Below are 20019 nucleotides of genomic sequence, written 5' to 3'. Positions count from 1 at the left end.
AAAATAAGCTAATCCTTTTTTTGAAAGACCCGCATAGAAATATGCTACTGACGCAAGTAAAGCTAATGCAACGGTAGTATTTATATCATTTGTGGGCGCAGCTAACTCCCCGTGAGGTAACTGTATTATTTTCCAAGGCAAAAGAGCCCCTGACCAATTAGAAACAAAAATAAATAAAACATAGTTCCAATAAATGGAACCCACGGACCATATTCGTCTCCAATCTGACTTTTGCTCACGTCTCGAATGAATTCAAGAACATATTCAAAAAAATTCTGACCAAAAGTGGGAATGGTTTGCAGATTTCGAACAACTAGAATGACTGAAACTAATAAGATAGCAATTACAACCCAAGAAGTAATAAGTACTTGGGCATGCACTTGGAAACCCCCTATTTGCCAATAGAAATGTTGACCCACTTCCACAGCAGATATATCGTATAATCTTTTTAATGTGTTGATGGAACATAATAAAACATTCATATTGTCCTGCCCTCTTAAAAGAAATTGAAATTGAAAGGGAATTATTTTAATTCAACCATCTCCTTTCCTTTTTGATTTGTCTACTTTCATTTTTGATTTTGAATACCGACTAATCACATAATATTTCCGTTTGTTCTTTTTATATTTTTCTCTTTCTTTTGTGCGATTTAGTAATAGTATAATAACCGATTTCATAAATCTATGAATCTCCCCAACCAAATCAAATAATTCATTTATCTTATTATTAATCAAAAATTTCGTATATAGCTAGAACGACCCTCACAAATTGCAAATATTAATTTGTTAAGAATTAATCGGATTGAGGCTATAGCATCATCATTAGCTGGAATCGAAATATCGGCGAGGTCCGGGTCACAATTTGTATCGATTAAACAAATCGTTGGAATTTCCAAAGTTATACATTCTCGAAGAGCCGTATATTCTTCTTGCTGATCGACGATTATTACAATATCGGGTAACCCCGTCATATATTTAATGCCACCAAGATATGTTTCCAAATGAGATAATTGTCTTTTCAATATAGCAGCATCTCTTTTTGGAAAACAGTTGAGTCTCCCCGTCTTTTGTTGCATTCTCAAGTCCCTGAACTTATGAAGTCTCGTTTCTGTAGTATACCAATTCGTTAACATACCGCCGAGCCATTTTTTATTAACATAATGACACCGAGCTCTTATTGCCGCCCGCGCTACTGAATCAGCTGCTTTTTTTTTGGTACCAACAATTAAGAATTGTTTTCCCTTACTTGCTGCGTCAAAAACTAAATCACAAGCTTCTGATAAAAACCGAGCAGTTCTAGTAAGATTTGTAATATGAATACCCTTACGCTTTGCAGATATATAAGGTTCCATTTTAGGATTCCATTTTCTAGTACCGTGGCCAAAATGAACTCCTGCTTCCATCATCTCTTCCAAAATTATGTTCCAATATCTTTTTGTCATTTATATTTATCCCCACACTTTTTTTTTTCAAAAAAAAAAAAAAAATAGAAAAAAAAAGACCAGGTATCGTGAAATAGAAATAAAAAATTGTTCCGATGGAACCTTCTCTTCTACCGAAGATTGGCCATTGATACATGATTAGACCATTTTTTTCTATTTATTATTCTTTTTTTTTATTATCTTTCTTTTACTACCCCCAAAAATGATCGCATTTAGGGTAGGGGGATGAATCCGCTCTTAGGAATCATTAAATCTTAGATTGTTCTGATGTATCGCATAAATTCTTTGAAATGAAAAAAAAGAATTCTCTGTGGTGGAACAAAATATCTCTCATTTCGTCCTCGAATAAATTTTTCTTTTTTGATTCCAAGGTAATCTTGTTATGTTGCCTTGGCTTTGAACGGTGCATTATTCTTTTTAATCCGGTACCAACGGGTATCATTCCCCCTAAAACAACGTTCTCTTTCAGACCTTTCAACCAATCTATACGACCCCGGAGAGCGGCTTTTGCTAAAACTCTAGCAGTTTCTTGAAAACTTGCTTCAGATATAAAACTTTGAGTATTCAGAGATGTTTTTGTTATTCCCAATAATAGAGCTCGGTAGCAAGTTGCTTCTTCCAAGGCACGGCCCGCTCGTTCGGCTCGCAACAATCCAATTAGTTCGCCGGGTGAAAAAACATTAGACATTCCATTTTCTGAAACCAAGACTTTTGATGTTATTTGACGCACAATAATTTCTATATGTCTATTATGGATGTGAACTCCCTGGGATCGATAAACTTTTTGAATTTTATTAACCAAAGAAATACGACTTTGCGCTATAGTTAACTCGGCACCGATCAAGAATCCCCAAGGAATGCCGAGAATTCTTGTTATATATCCGTTCCAAGTGTCAACTCTCTTTTCTAGCTTCATCGATATTGAATCAATTGAACGCACTTCTAATACCTGTTCTACTTTTGGAAGACCTTGTGTTATATCACCAGATCTCGATTTTTCATATATAAATGTAACTAATATATCTCCTTCATAAAGTATTTCTCCATAATGTCCATGAACAGTTGCTCCTGGAGTTGCCAAATAAGGGTTAGCCGATCTTATTCCTACAGAATCCATTTGAATAGTTAGAACTTGACCCGATTTTAAGTGTGGTGCATTTTTCGTTTGCACTATACATACATTTTCACAAATAAATTGCCCAAGACTTATTATTGGAAACGTTTTTTCATAATAATTGTGATGGATAAAATGCCAATTCAAATAGAATGGATTTAAAACGATATTACTGCATCTATCAGGTTTATAAATTCTCTCATTTTCGTCCATTAAATAATATTTGAATACTTGAAGAGTTTCCTTTAATTTGTCAAGTTGCAAATTATTATTCATTAAGATCTGATTATGAGTTATTAAACGAAAAAATGAATAATAATTTGCAACTTGAAGGGCTATTCCTAAAGGACCAAACAAATTCTTAATTGGAATTATGGAATCTATTTGAATTTTTTGAATTCCTTCTTTTATCCCATTGTAATATTTTCTATCGTTGAATGGTCCTATTTGAAAACAATTAGATGATGACAAAATTATCAAAGATCGACATTTCTCATTTCTATTCAACAACATACGAATAGTTCCGTGATTTTGTCTAAGTGATTGTTGAATTTTTGCCTTCGAATAAATAGAAAAAAATGGATTGATAAAGGTCCGATCCGACTCATTATCTGAGATCAATCCTGAACTGGACGGATCATTTCTTTTTCTGATATATGAAATATGAGATTTCACTAAGTCAATTCTTAGGAAATCCCTAATCAAACCATTTGTACTTACTTGAACAAAAGAAGCGTGGGCATTTTCGATAGAAGAACTTGTTTTGTCTTGATCCCAATTCAAGACTAAACAAGTCCGAACTAATTGAATCCTTGTATTAGAAATTCCCGGAATTGATTTTCCATTTCCAGAAAGAATATAATTAATAACTTTAAGTTCCAGATCATTTCTTTCCTGGAACCTATCTTGGGGAAAAAGTTTTACTAAATGGATACCGTCCGCTATTTCATATAGAATTACGGGTCGAACCAAAACAAAATACTTTTTTTTGGTAATTGTGATCCATTGGACATAGATCCAATTTTTCATTTTTTTTGCTTCCTTTGAATTTTGTTTTACCGTTCCGGATGGTATCAAGATGGCACTGTGTCGGGATATCTTATCCATCTCTCCAGTAAAATAGATATCCCCGGAAAATATTTTTACTTCAATCTTTTTTTTTTTCTTCTCCATTTGGACCAATCCACCTACTCGACTTCTTATATTTAAAGTTATTGGTGTATCTACTCCAACGATACTATTGTTCCGTATCATTATGGAAGAAGATTCGGGTAAAATATGCACTTCCTCGGGAATGAAAAAAAATCGATCTACTTTGATTTGGTATTTTGGCTTAAATTCTTTAACTCCTTGATACTCAATTAAAAAATCCTCTTTTTTAAAAATGGAATTTATTCCTATAGTCCTATATTTTGTAATTCCTGAACTCTGCGTTCGGTATTGAGGATCATCGAAATAAGCAAGAATACTATTTCTACGAAAAATACCATTGATTGGTATTTCAATCGAGATACCGGAAGGGGACATTAGTTCTTTGTCTCGTTCTTGAATCGATTGGAATGGAAATGGAATGATGAATCTATTTCTTCGCCTCTTTGCTAATAAATCCGAAGTGTCATGGAAAATAGCAAGATGTGTAAAATGACAATAATCCATACATATGATTTGATTCAATATTGAATAATCAGGAATCCTTCCTTCTTTTTTACCAGAAAGATTGAAACTAAAGAATTTATGTCTTACTTGTTCATTACTTACTAAAAGGTTACAAATATTTCTTTCTCCAGTAGAAAGAGAATGAATGTTCATTTGATCTTGATCCTTGCGGAGTGAAAAAGAGACTGAACCGACCCTGTACGACTTTCCTGATAATATCCATAAATGACTTGTTTTTGGTAAGATATGGACATTACTATATCTAAATTCTGATGCATGGTATACATCGGTACTCCAATGCATTTCTCCTTCTGAGTCAGAATAAACATGTTTTCGAACCTTTTCCTTCAAATTCAAAGTGTATGTTCCCGCACGAATCTCAGCAATCACTTGTTCCGATTTTACATATTGATCATTTTGAACTAATAAAAAACTTTTTGGTGGAATAATCACATTATGTATAATATCGTCACTTTCAATAGTTACATACAAGTTTATAGAACATAGAAAAGCAGGATGCCCATGACGTGTACGTGTAGGATGAACCAAATCCTCATTGAATTTAATTTTTCCATTAGAAGGCGCTCGCACATGTTCCGCAGTACCCCCTGTGAATACTCCACCGGTATGAAAAGTTCTTAATGTTAGTTGAGTACCCGGTTCTCCAATAGATTGACCCGCAATAATACCTACAGCTTCTCCTAATTCCACTAAGTGGCCATGAGTAGGACTTTGGCCATAACATAATCGGCAGATCCAAGATGTATTCCTACAGGTAAAGGGGGTTCGAATAGATATTGGTTGTGTTTGAAAAGTTTTGAATCGATTGATAAGTCCAATTCCAATATCTTGATTTCTAACAGCAATGCATCGTGAACCTCTGTATATATCGTCTGCTAATACACGACCAATTAATGTTTGTATCAAAATTATTTCCGGCATCATTCCATTCTGGATATTCACCGAAATCCCTTGAATGGTACCGCAATCTGTTCGACGTACAACAATGTGTTGAACCACTTCAACAAGTCTGCGTGTAAGATATCCAGCATCCGATGTTCGTACAGCAGTATCTACAACCCCTTTACGGGCTCCGTAGCAAGAAATGATATATTCTGTTAAAGACAGTCCTTCGCGTAAATTGCTTTGAATAGGTAAATCAATCATTTGCCCTTGTGGATCCGACATTAATCCTCTCATACCTACTAATTGGTGTACTTGAGATGCATTTCCTCTAGCTCCTGAAAAAGACATTATATGGACTGGATTCAAGGGGTCGGTCATCCTAAAATTAGGATTCATTTCTTGTCTCAAATATTCACTAGTAGCATACCATATCTCAATGGATTGTCGTAATTTTTCTACCGCATGTACATTCCCATAATGATGATGTTTTTCCAAAATAAAAATTTGTTGTTCAGCATCTTGAACTAGCCATCCTTTAGAAGGTATTGTTAAAAGATCATCAATTCCTAATGAAATGGATGTAGCCGTAGCTTGACGGAATCCCAGAGTCTTTACTTGATCCAGGATGTGTGATGTATATGCCATTCCGAAGTGGTTTATTAATCTGCTAATAAGTCGTTTAATGGCAGTTCCACCTATCACTTTATTGTGAAAGACTAGATTGGCTCGTTCTGCCATAAGTACCTCCATATTCCACTCAGTGGGATTCGGTTCGACAATGGATTTGAGTCAATGATTGGAAAACTTCCTTTTCTTTATCTTGATTCGCGTAGAAATTTTAAAACTATGATCCTAGTTGAACCACGGAGACCTGAATTCCACACTGGTAGCATAAATTTACTTATCTTACATATCAACCATCTATATGATTAGATATACTGTATGAATAGGTCCGGCAAAAACCTTGTATAGCTTCTTCAATTTCTCGATAAAAAGAAATATGACCAACAGTGGTTCGAATGTATATACAACGAATTTCTTTTTTTGTACTTCTTACTACTAGATAATGCCCATAAATTTCATGATAGGTACCCAAAGATTCGTAGTGAACTTCGATAGGAACTTCTCTTGACGAAATAATGCGTTGATCTAATCGCCATCGGAACCACAAAGGACTATCGAAATCTATTCTTTTCTGTTGATAAGCTCCAATTGCATCATAGGAATTACAAAAAAAAGGTTCTTTTTTTTTCGTATACTTATAGTTATTATCTCGAATTCTTTCATTTTTCGAATTTCTGCAATTACACGGATTATACCTATTTGAACAAATACCTCGACGATTCCCGCTCGTTAATACGTAAAGCCCAATAAGTATATCTTGAGTTGGTACGGAAATGGGATCCCCAATAGCTGGAGATAAGAGGTTCATATGAGAAAACATAAGTAAACGAGCTTCTGCTTGAGCCTCCAAAGATAAAGGCACATGAATAGCCATTTGATCCCCATCAAAGTCTGCATTGAATCCCTTACAAACTAATGGATGTAAACAAATAGCACGCCCTTCTACTAAAATGGGTTGGAATGCCTGTATGCCTAATCTATGCAGAGTAGGGGCTCTATTCAGCAATACGGGATGCCCCCGCATAACTTCTTGAAGTATTTCCCATACAATCGGTTCTTTTTCCCGAATTTTACTCTTAGCAATTCCTATGTTCGAAGCAAAATGTTTTCGAATTAGACCACGAATTAGAAATGTCTGGAAAAGTTCTATTGCTATTTCGCGAGGTAATCCACATCGATGTAATGAAAGTGATGGACCTACGACAATGACAGAACGTCCCGAATAATCAACCCGTTTGCCAAGCAGAGTCTCGCGAAATCTTCCCTCTTTGCCCTCAATTATATCGGAAAATGATTTGTAAACCTTATTATGACCGTCCTTCATTGGTTGTCCGCGGATTCCATTATCAAGAAGTGTATCCACGGCTTCTTGTACCAATTTTTCCTGACACATTACTAATTCTCCTGGTGTAGATCTACTTGTTGTTAATAGATCGATAAGAGTATTATTCCGATAGATAACTCTTCTATAGAGTTCATTAATATCCGAGCTCATTAGCTTACCCCCATCTATTTGAATAATGGGTCTCAATTCGGGAGGAAGAACTGGTAAGAGACATAAAACCATCCATTCTGGTTCTATATTTGTTCGGATAAAATGTTTAGCTAATTCTATGCGTCGAACCAAAAAATTCTTTCTTCTTCCAACTTTTCGATCTTCCCATTCATTTTCATTGTCCATGGATCCCTCTTCTCCTAATTCTTTCCATTCTATCAACGAAGAATCAATAAGAATTCTCAAATCCAGATCGGCTAATTGTTCTCGGATAGCACCCGCTCCACTTGAAATTTCTCGATTTCGAAATATATCGAAACCTTGGGTAGAAAAAAAAATAGGTATGCTGTGTTTCCAGGATTGTATTTCATATTCGAATGGACCTCGTAATCGTAAGAAAGTGGGTTTTTTAACTACGGGCCTAGCAAACGAAAAATTTGGATAGGATCCAATCCAATAGGATCTCCCCCTTTCAAAATCGGACGTGAAGGTTTCCTCTCATCCGGCTCAAGTAGTTATACCAAATAAAGATAAAGCAAAGGGTTTCCACTTTCAAATTCTATAAAACCCCTAATCTAAAATAAAAGGTTTACTCTTTACTCAAGTTCTCAATAAAGACTAATCAACATTTCATTGATGCATTCTTTTTCTTTTTTTATATTTTCTGAATTATTTATCCAATTCTCAATTACGACAGAAAAGAAATGAAATGTAAAATTCTTGAGTAGTCTATCCCCCTTCGAATGGGGAATCCCCTAAAATGGAATCATTCATTAAAGGGAGTATCCTGGAATTCATAAGGGATTTCCTTGTCTATGTATCATTCCATTTGATCTTTTAGGTCCAGACGTCACCTCGACGGTTATGCTATGATGTCCTTAAGCCTATATGCGATAGATAGGCTTCTGCAACCATGATATATTTGCTTATTAGAACATAATTTCAGTTCTTTCTAAAAAAGATGGAATAGTGAATTCCACAAAAAAAGTATTTCTTTTTCTTTCACGAGATACGTGCAGCTAGAAATTCATATTTATTTGTTACTGAATCGACCATAGACCAATTCCCTTTTATTTGGGAGTATTCAATACATCCATAATTCTGAGCTTCATATTACTCATTTCAAGAGACATGTCAGATTTAGGGCATCCCAATTCAATTGAATGGAATGACAGTTTCTCATTCGGAATCTGTACAATAGGAATTTTGATCAAATCACACATCGCAGTATACTAGACCCTCTAATTCTTTAAGAGGTTTATCTAAAAGATTCGCGATATAACTAGGAAGCCGTTTCAAATACCACACATGAGTTACTAGGCATGCCAGTTTTATATAGCCCATTTGATATCTACGTATCCGAGAATCAATAAATTCTACTCCGCATTGTTCACAAAATTTGGGATCGTCCTTTTTATCTCTGATTACTCGATAATTTCCACAAGCACAAATCCCACTTTTTATAGGCCCAAAAATTCTTTCACAAAATAATCCATCTTTTTCAGGCTTATTGGTTTTGTAATGAAAAGTATAGGGTTTTTTTACCTCCCCAACTATCTCTCCATTAGGTAGGATTTTTTTTGCCCAAGCACTTATTTGTTGAGGAGAAACTGATCCAATTCGGAGTTGTTGATGTTTATACTGATCAATCATAGAATAAAAATTCTGATTCAGTTCAATTAAGCTTCCTTCCTATAAATCCGGAAGTTCTTCTCAGATACAAGGAAATGATTCAGTTCCATAACCAAAGATCGTAGTTCTCGAACGAGCAATCGAAAAGATTCTGGAGCATCCGTAGGTTTAGGTATTGTTCCTCCAATGATCGTAGTACCGAGTACTTCTTGGCGAGCTTTAATATGATCCGATTTATAAGTAAGCATCTCTTGTAACATATGAGCAACACCAAATCCCTCCAGGGCCCAAACTTCCATTTCGCCTACCCGTTGTCCTCCCCGTTTGGCCCTTCCTCTAAGGGGTTGTTGCGTAACAAGTGCATAATGTCCACTGGAACGTCCATGTATTTTATCATCAACTTGATGAATTAATTTCAAGATATAAGGCTTTCCCATTAGAACAGGCTTTTTAAAAGAATTCCCTGTTCTTCCATCAAATATTCTGCTTTTTCCCGGATCCTCGGGTTCAAATATCCATGGATTCGATGTTTGTTTACTGGCTTCATATAATTCAGAAAACACTAGTTTTCTCGAAGCCTCTTGTTCATATCTTTCATCAAAAGGTGCTATTCGATAATGTCTATCTAGCATACTTCCCGCTAACCCGAGTGAGGATTCAAATATCTGTCCTACATTCATTCGTGAAGGTACCCCTAATGGATTGAAGACCATATCAACGGATCTTCCGTCTTGCAAATAAGGCATATCCTGTCTAGACAAAATCTTTGAAACGATACCCTTATTTCCATGTCTCCCGGCCACTTTATCGCCTACTTTAATTTCACGTTTCTGTAATATATATATACCAATCATTTCTGGATTATAACTGGAACCCCCTTTTTTTTGGATCCATCTCACATCAATAACTCGACCCCTACCGCCTATAGGTAGTTTTAGACAAGTTTCCTTTGAGGTGGATACCTGAATGCCAAGTATAGCTCGTAATAATCTATCTTCCGGGGAATACGAGGATTCTTTCGCCATTTGAGGCGTTAATTTACCCACTAAAATATCGCCCGTTTCGACCCAAGATCCCAGGATCACAATTCCATTTTTGTCTAAATTTCGGAGTAAATGGGCTTCTAGGTGCGGAATTTGATTAGTGATTCTTTCAGAACCCTGGCTTGTCATATGAGTCTGAATTTCATATTTCCGTATGTGAAAAGAAGTAAAAATATCTTCATAGACCAAACGCTCACTAATGAGTACAGCATCCTCAGAATTGTAACCTTCCCATGGCATATAAGCTACAAATACGTTTTTTCCCAAAGCGAGTTCGCCACCAACTGTAGAGGCACCATCCGCTAAAATTTGTCCCCTTTTTATGTATTTACCTTGCTGAACCTGGGGTTTTTGATGCATGCAAGTATTTTTGTTGGAACGTTGATATATAGTTAATGGAATGCTTAGAGTAACCCCATTTCCAACAAAAATGATCTTGTCAGTATCGGGATAAATGACGTTTCCCTCGTATTCGGCTATAGCGGAAACCCCAGAATCTAAAGCAACTTGGCGTTCCAATCCAGTTCCAACAATGCATTTTTCGGACCGAGAAAGCGGAACTGCTTGACGTTGCATATTAGAACTCATTAAAGCTCGATTCGCATCATTATGCTCGATAAAAGGAATGAGGGAAGCTCCAATAGAAAAATATTGGAAGGGAAAAATACCTCGAAGATGAACCTGTTCCCATGCAATAGTAAGAAATTCTTGACGGTATCGAGCTGGAACAATCTGTTCTTCCTGAATATCTCGATTTAGTGCCAAAGAATTTCCTGTTGTTACCATATAGTATTCATCTCTATTTGGTGATAAATAAAACATGCGTATTCTTTTGGATCTCTCAGAGATTTCATAAAATGGACTTTCTATAGACCCCCAACTACCAATCCTCGCATGAATTGCGAGGGATCCAATAAGTCCAACATTGATTCCTTCAGATGTGTCAATTGGACAAATACGTCCATAGTGACTAGGATGGATATCTCGTATCCGAAAACTAGCAGTTCGCCCTGTCAATCCTCCAGGGCCCAAATAACTCAATTTTCTCCCATGAACTATTTGGGTCAATGGATTGGTTTGATCTAAAACTTGAGATAATGGATGTAATCCAAAAAAGGATTCATAAGTAGTTGTTAATGGAGTTGAAGTCACCAAATTCTGAGGAGTCGGTATCAATTTATGTCTAATTGCTCCACATATAGTTCCTCTAACCATATTTTCTAAACGAACCAGGGCCAATCCAAATTGATCTTGTAATAGATCTGCTACAGAACGAATACGTTTATTTTTCAAATGATTTATATCGTCAAGTGTACCCATTCCAAATTTCATTCCAATCAAATGATCCGTAGCTGTCAATATATCTCGCGGTAACAAAAATGTATTGTTCTGAGGTATATCAAGATTCAGCTTTTGGTTCATATTTCGTCGACCAATCCTTCCTAATTCACATCTTTGTTGAAAAAATTTTTTTTGTAATTCTTTACATAAAGATTCAGAAAATACTGGATCTCCACCTACACAAGCAAATTGTCGATAAAACTCCAAAATGGCATTTTCTTTTGACCCGATTTTTTTTTTCTCCTTATCATTCAAGAAAGACACGAAAATTTCAGGATAACAAACATTCCCTAGAATTTCGTTTAAATTCGAACCCATAGCTGATGATAGAACTAGAATAGATATTTTCTGTTTTCTACTCACACGAGCCCATATCCTTGCTTTTCTATCAATCTCTAATTCTAATCTCCCCCCCCAATCTGATATTATGGTGCCAGTATAGACCGAAATTCCGTTATGATCCAATTCTGATCGGTAATAGATACCAGGGCTTTGCAATATTTGATTGATTACAATTCTGTATATTCCATTTACTATAAAAGTTCCCAGGGAATTCATTAGAGGAATGTTTCCAATAAAAATAGTTTGTTCTTGTATGTCCCTACTGCTTTTCCAAATTAATCCTGCGGATACATATAATTCAGAGGAATATGTAAGCGATTCATATACGGCATCTTTTTCGTTTATCAAGGGTTCTAACAATTGATATTTTTCCACAAATAATTGAAATTCCATTTCTTGATCTGTATCCTCAATTTTTGGAAACTTAAAAAGTCCTTCTGTTAACCCCCGATCAATGAACCTACAAAATCCTTCAAATTGTATCTGATTCAACCCGGGTAGTGCAGACAGTCCCTCATTTCCAACCTCAAGCATTTTCAATTTCCCCGTGAATTTTATAGAAAAATATCCCACGATTTGCTGTCATTCTTTCTCAAATCACATGAATAGATTTAGCAAAAATGGAATTTCTGTTCTTTTTCTTTTTACTGAATTACATGAAATTTTACCTAACCCTGTGTATGAAATACCTATTATGAAAAGAAGAATAAATAAAATATGATTTTATACTCAACTATGAATTTGCAACAAAACAAACAGATAGAATCGAAATTCGAATATAAATAGAAAAATGGAAACGAATTGAATAATTCCACTTTCATTTTCGGGTTTTTTAAGGCATATCAAAAAAAAAAAAAATAGATTCCATTTATACCATTATTCTGATATTACATATTCCAATTTGATTTGATACCCGAAAAAAATCAATTCGGGATTTGCTCTGCTCGCTGAGATAAAGATCTAATCGAATAATCAGAAACAATATAGAATTGATTTTTTTAGCACTTAACCTTTTTAATTGTTTAAAAAAGAATTTGAATTCGCAGAAAAGAGAGAAATTTTTACCTATTTTTTTTAGAATAGGAGAATACGATTAGAGTGTGTAATAAGGCTTGTATTTATTAAACATACGTAGATCTAACTCCAACTCTATCTATCTATCTATAGATAGATAGATATCTTTATTACTTTATTGCACGTTCGGGAAAGCACATGACATGTCATGTTCATTTTTTATTTTCTATTCAATCTATAAAAAGGGGGAAGCACGAGAATTTCTTGAAAATTCCCTATAGTATATATATTATATATGGATAAGATATCCAATTAGATAATATTTGTGTAACAATGAAAATTTATGTTCTAGGGTTTACATATATTGACAGTTGCTGTTATAATTGAAATAGGGAAAGTTTTTTTTTCAAAAAAGATTGATTGGTTATGTATCAATTTCGATTTTCTTATCTCATTAAGAAAAAAAAACATCTTAGATCCAAATTTTCAAGAATCGTTCAGAAATTTATAGTTAACGGTTGCGATTTGTCCCGAGATTTTTTTCTTTTTTTTTTAAGAATGGGATCAAAGAAAACCAAATTTAAAATACAAGCATAAAAAAAAGAAGTATAGAATCCTCCTTTTTTGGGGAAAGTGGGAATTCTCATATATTCATATATATATATATATTAGTTTTTTCGATTTTAGTTTTGGCGGCATGGCCGAGTGGTAAGGCGGGGGACTGCAAATCCTTTTTCCCCAGTTCAAATCCGGGTGTCGCCTGATCGACAAGAGATTTGAAATAGTGTATTACGTTTTTTTGATAGAAATTTTTTTTTCCAGCAGAAGCAAGCGGAGGAAAAGGACTCTTGAAACTTGTTTTATTCTAAATTCTAAGGTTTGTTCCAAAAAATGCTGTAAATCTTTTCGTCTCGGATTGAAGGAAAGATTCCAGTAGTGAAAAGGAATCGATAAATGTTGAAATAATAGTCGTTTCAATCCACTACTATTGTAGTGTCCGTCTACTGACTGGGTCTTGAATTAGATTGGATAAGGATAGGTCGGACAGGGAATCTAATTCCATTTTTAGTTGGAGAAGGGGCGGAAGAAAAACCTTGCATACAGACTGATGTAAAGTATATGAGTGCTTCCGCATTTATTCAATATTAGTTAGATTAGTTAGATTGAATAGCTAATTGGCTTTTTTTTTATTTAATTTATATATTTTATTTATTTAATTTATATATATATATAAGTATATATATAAATATAAATAGTTTTTTGTTGATTTAAATAGTTCTATTTTAATAAATATATATATTAATATTTAATATATATTTATTAAAATTTCAAATTTTTTTTGATTCTATTTGATTCGAATGGAAATAGAATCAAATAGAAAATCTTTCTTTTCGGTAACCTCTAGTCAAAGAATTAAATAGGCAGGCTATCCTCCGATTATTTTAGAGAACGAATCAGGAGACGCTAAGGATTAGATCGAATGGAAATAAGAGTATGAGTATGCAAAGTAATCTGTCTTTTTTCTATTTTTTTTTTTACTTAATGAAATTACTTAATGAAATAGGGGGGATAAAATCCAGGTCTTATTATTCCTACCTGTTAATAACATTCATTCTCTTAAAACTTCCAAGGATGTTTCTGGATATTTTGTTTATACTTAATGTTTTCCGATTTTACTAAAAATCATATAAGAATTTGTTAGATGTTTTAATAGAATTTTTCGTCAATGGTGTTAGCCCAGAATCCTTTTTTGACTTTGTACCAGCAATTTCACTATTATTATAGTATTCTTATTCTATATTAGAATAGTATTCTTATTATAATATTATTAGTTAATAATACAAAAGAAAAATAAATACAAGAGAAATATTTGTGAACAATAAAAAAATGATTCCTTTTTATAGAGATAGGAGACAAAATTTACATGGATATAGTAAGTCTTGCATGGGCTGCTTTAATGGTAGTTTTTTCATTTTCCCTTTCCCTCGTAGTATGGGGAAGAAGTGGACTATAAGTATACTAATAATTGAGTTAAGGGATCAAAGTATCCATTTTATTTTATAGCTGGGTTTTGAAATTTTGGAACTATATGAATTCAATTTTGGAACTATATGAATTATAGTATTTAATTCATACTAATTAATTGAATTCAAATATAAAATATATCTGTATTTCGAAGTTCTATTGTAGTCTAGTAGTGTAATGTATTCTATGGATAATATAGAAATCCAAAATACTCTTTCAATCAAACAAATATTTGAATAATTCCATATTCGTGTTTTGAAAATAATTGAAAAAAAAAAGGAATACAAAATAATAGGAAATTGTCTCCTATTCCGAATTTTTCCTAGGATTTCCATTTCGATGAACCGACTCTTACCAAGATTATATATGGAAAATGAGGAACCGTGTAACCCCCATTCCTACTTTTTTTTAATATGATACCGGGATTGTAAAAAGAATCTGAAATCCACAAATAGTAATCGGAAGAATAAGAGTTGCTTTTTAATTATTTCAGATTGATTGGAATCAATACAAATCAAAAAACAAAAAAAAAAAATAATATATAATAATAAAAAATAATATAAAAATATAGAATATATAAATTTTTTTTTTTTTTTTTTTTTATTTTATTAATAATTTATAATTTTTTTTTTTTATTTTTATTTCATTTTTTTTTATCATATTAAAAAAAAGTAGGAATGGGGGTTACACGGTTCCTCATTTTCCATATATAATCTTGGTAAGAGTCGGTTCATCGAAATGGAAATCCTAGGAAAAATTCGGAATAGGAGACAATTTCCTATTATTTTGTATTCCTTTTTTTTTTCAATTATTTTCAAAACACGAATATGGAATTATTCAAATATTTGTTTGATTGAAAGAGTATTTTGGATTTCTATATTATCCATAGAATACATTACACTACTAGACTACAATAGAACTTCGAAATACAGATATATTTTATATTTGAATTCAATTAATTAGTATGAATTAAATACTATAATTCATATAGTTCCAAAATTGAATTCATATAGTTCCAAAATTTCAAAACCCAGCTATAAAATAAAATGGATACTTTGATCCCTTAACTCAATTATTAGTATACTTATAGTCCACTTCTTCCCCATACTACGAGGGAAAGGGAAAATGAAAAAACTACCATTAAAGCAGCCCATGCAAGACTTACTATATCCATGTAAATTTTGTCTCCTATCTCTATAAAAAGGAATCATTTTTTTATTGTTCACAAATATTTCTCTTGTATTTATTTTTCTTTTGTATTATTAACTAATAATATTATAATAAGAATACTATTCTAATATAGAATAAGAATACTATAATAATAGTGAAATTGCTGGTACAAAGTCAAAAAAGGATTCTGGGCTAACACCATTGACGAAAAATTCTATTAAAACATCTAACAAATTCTTATATGATTTTTAGTAAAATCGGAAAACATTAAGTATAAACAAAATATCCAGAAACATCCTTGGAAGTTTTAAGAGAATGAATGTTATTAACAGGTAGGAATAATAAGACCTGGATTTTATCCCCCCTATTTCATTAAGTAATTTCATTAAGTAAAAAAAAAAATAGAAAAAAGACAGATTACTTTGCATACTCATACTCTTATTTCCATTCGATCTAATCCTTAGCGTCTCCTGATTCGTTCTCTAAAATAATCGGAGGATAGCCTGCCTATTTAATTCTTTGACTAGAGGTTACCGAAAAGAAAGATTTTCTATTTGATTCTATTTCCATTCGAATCAAATAGAATCAAAAAAAATTTGAAATTTTAATAAATATATATTAAATATTAATATATATATTTATTAAAATAGAACTATTTAAATCAACAAAAAACTATTTATATTTATATATATACTTATATATATATATAAATTAAATAAATAAAATATATAAATTAAATAAAAAAAAAGCCAATTAGCTATTCAATCTAACTAATCTAACTAATATTGAATAAATGCGGAAGCACTCATATACTTTACATCAGTCTGTATGCAAGGTTTTTCTTCCGCCCCTTCTCCAACTAAAAATGGAATTAGATTCCCTGTCCGACCTATCCTTATCCAATCTAATTCAAGACCCAGTCAGTAGACGGACACTACAATAGTAGTGGATTGAAACGACTATTATTTCAACATTTATCGATTCCTTTTCACTACTGGAATCTTTCCTTCAATCCGAGACGAAAAGATTTACAGCATTTTTTGGAACAAACCTTAGAATTTAGAATAAAACAAGTTTCAAGAGTCCTTTTCCTCCGCTTGCTTCTGCTGGAAAAAAAAATTTCTATCAAAAAAACGTAATACACTATTTCAAATCTCTTGTCGATCAGGCGACACCCGGATTTGAACTGGGGAAAAAGGATTTGCAGTCCCCCGCCTTACCACTCGGCCATGCCGCCAAAACTAAAATCGAAAAAACTAATATATATATATATATGAATATATGAGAATTCCCACTTTCCCCAAAAAAGGAGGATTCTATACTTCTTTTTTTTATGCTTGTATTTTAAATTTGGTTTTCTTTGATCCCATTCTTAAAAAAAAAAGAAAAAAATCTCGGGACAAATCGCAACCGTTAACTATAAATTTCTGAACGATTCTTGAAAATTTGGATCTAAGATGTTTTTTTTTCTTAATGAGATAAGAAAATCGAAATTGATACATAACCAATCAATCTTTTTTGAAAAAAAAACTTTCCCTATTTCAATTATAACAGCAACTGTCAATATATGTAAACCCTAGAACATAAATTTTCATTGTTACACAAATATTATCTAATTGGATATCTTATCCATATATAATATATATACTATAGGGAATTTTCAAGAAATTCTCGTGCTTCCCCCTTTTTATAGATTGAATAGAAAATAAAAAATGAACATGACATGTCATGTGCTTTCCCGAACGTGCAATAAAGTAATAAAGATATCTATCTATCTATAGATAGATAGATAGAGTTGGAGTTAGATCTACGTATGTTTAATAAATACAAGCCTTATTACACACTCTAATCGTATTCTCCTATTCTAAAAAAAATAGGTAAAAATTTCTCTCTTTTCTGCGAATTCAAATTCTTTTTTAAACAATTAAAAAGGTTAAGTGCTAAAAAAATCAATTCTATATTGTTTCTGATTATTCGATTAGATCTTTATCTCAGCGAGCAGAGCAAATCCCGAATTGATTTTTTTCGGGTATCAAATCAAATTGGAATATGTAATATCAGAATAATGGTATAAATGGAATCTATTTTTTTTTTTTTTGATATGCCTTAAAAAACCCGAAAATGAAAGTGGAATTATTCAATTCGTTTCCATTTTTCTATTTATATTCGAATTTCGATTCTATCTGTTTGTTTTGTTGCAAATTCATAGTTGAGTATAAAATCATATTTTATTTATTCTTCTTTTCATAATAGGTATTTCATACACAGGGTTAGGTAAAATTTCATGTAATTCAGTAAAAAGAAAAAGAACAGAAATTCCATTTTTGCTAAATCTATTCATGTGATTTGAGAAAGAATGACAGCAAATCGTGGGATATTTTTCTATAAAATTCACGGGGAAATTGAAAATGCTTGAGGTTGGAAATGAGGGACTGTCTGCACTACCCGGGTTGAATCAGATACAATTTGAAGGATTTTGTAGGTTCATTGATCGGGGGTTAACAGAAGGACTTTTTAAGTTTCCAAAAATTGAGGATACAGATCAAGAAATGGAATTTCAATTATTTGTGGAAAAATATCAATTGTTAGAACCCTTGATAAACGAAAAAGATGCCGTATATGAATCGCTTACATATTCCTCTGAATTATATGTATCCGCAGGATTAATTTGGAAAAGCAGTAGGGACATACAAGAACAAACTATTTTTATTGGAAACATTCCTCTAATGAATTCCCTGGGAACTTTTATAGTAAATGGAATATACAGAATTGTAATCAATCAAATATTGCAAAGCCCTGGTATCTATTACCGATCAGAATTGGATCATAACGGAATTTCGGTCTATACTGGCACCATAATATCAGATTGGGGGGGGAGATTAGAATTAGAGATTGATAGAAAAGCAAGGATATGGGCTCGTGTGAGTAGAAAACAGAAAATATCTATTCTAGTTCTATCATCAGCTATGGGTTCGAATTTAAACGAAATTCTAGGGAATGTTTGTTATCCTGAAATTTTCGTGTCTTTCTTGAATGATAAGGAGAAAAAAAAAATCGGGTCAAAAGAAAATGCCATTTTGGAGTTTTATCGACAATTTGCTTGTGTAGGTGGAGATCCAGTATTTTCTGAATCTTTATGTAAAGAATTACAAAAAAAATTTTTTCAACAAAGATGTGAATTAGGAAGGATTGGTCGACGAAATATGAACCAAAAGCTGAATCTTGATATACCTCAGAACAATACATTTTTGTTACCGCGAGATATATTGACAGCTACGGATCATTTGATTGGAATGAAATTTGGAATGGGTACACTTGACGATATAAATCATTTGAAAAATAAACGTATTCGTTCTGTAGCAGATCTATTACAAGATCAATTTGGATTGGCCCTGGTTCGTTTAGAAAATATGGTTAGAGGAACTATATGTGGAGCAATTAGACATAAATTGATACCGACTCCTCAGAATTTGGTGACTTCAACTCCATTAACAACTACTTATGAATCCTTTTTTGGATTACATCCATTATCTCAAGTTTTAGATCAAACCAATCCATTGACCCAAATAGTTCATGGGAGAAAATTGAGTTATTTGGGCCCTGGAGGATTGACAGGGCGAACTGCTAGTTTTCGGATACGAGATATCCATCCTAGTCACTATGGACGTATTTGTCCAATTGACACATCTGAAGGAATCAATGTTGGACTTATTGGATCCCTCGCAATTCATGCGAGGATTGGTAGTTGGGGGTCTATAGAAAGTCCATTTTATGAAATCTCTGAGAGATCCAAAAGAATACGCATGTTTTATTTATCACCAAATAGAGATGAATACTATATGGTAACAACAGGAAATTCTTTGGCACTAAATCGAGATATTCAGGAAGAACAGATTGTTCCAGCTCGATACCGTCAAGAATTTCTTACTATTGCATGGGAACAGGTTCATCTTCGAGGTATTTTTCCCTTCCAATATTTTTCTATTGGAGCTTCCCTCATTCCTTTTATCGAGCATAATGATGCGAATCGAGCTTTAATGAGTTCTAATATGCAACGTCAAGCAGTTCCGCTTTCTCGGTCCGAAAAATGCATTGTTGGAACTGGATTGGAACGCCAAGTTGCTTTAGATTCTGGGGTTTCCGCTATAGCCGAATACGAGGGAAACGTCATTTATCCCGATACTGACAAGATCATTTTTGTTGGAAATGGGGTTAC

The 20019-nt window shown here is 33.1% G+C and overlaps 2 non-coding genes and 1 pseudogene across 2 annotated transcripts; 1 reads left to right on the top strand and 2 right to left on the bottom strand.

The window, feature by feature from the left end:
* Positions 1–651: 651 nt before the first annotated feature.
* Positions 652–8827, bottom strand: LOC113866396 (annotated as a pseudogene).
* A 4472-nt stretch (positions 8828–13299) lies between these two features.
* TRNAC-GCA lies at positions 13300–13370 on the top strand. The gene has a single exon. It is a non-coding gene; the product is annotated as a tRNA-Cys (tRNA).
* A 3599-nt stretch (positions 13371–16969) lies between these two features.
* TRNAC-GCA lies at positions 16970–17040 on the bottom strand. The gene has a single exon. It is a non-coding gene; the product is annotated as a tRNA-Cys (tRNA).
* Positions 17041–20019: the final 2979 nt, after the last annotated feature.

This window comes from Abrus precatorius, unplaced genomic scaffold (genome assembly GCF_003935025.1).
Source record: "Abrus precatorius isolate BTA unplaced genomic scaffold, Abrus_2018 Scaffold0, whole genome shotgun sequence".
Lineage (NCBI taxonomy): Eukaryota > Viridiplantae > Streptophyta > Magnoliopsida > Fabales > Fabaceae > Abrus > Abrus precatorius.
This window is presented reverse-complemented; position numbering and strand designations above follow the sequence as displayed.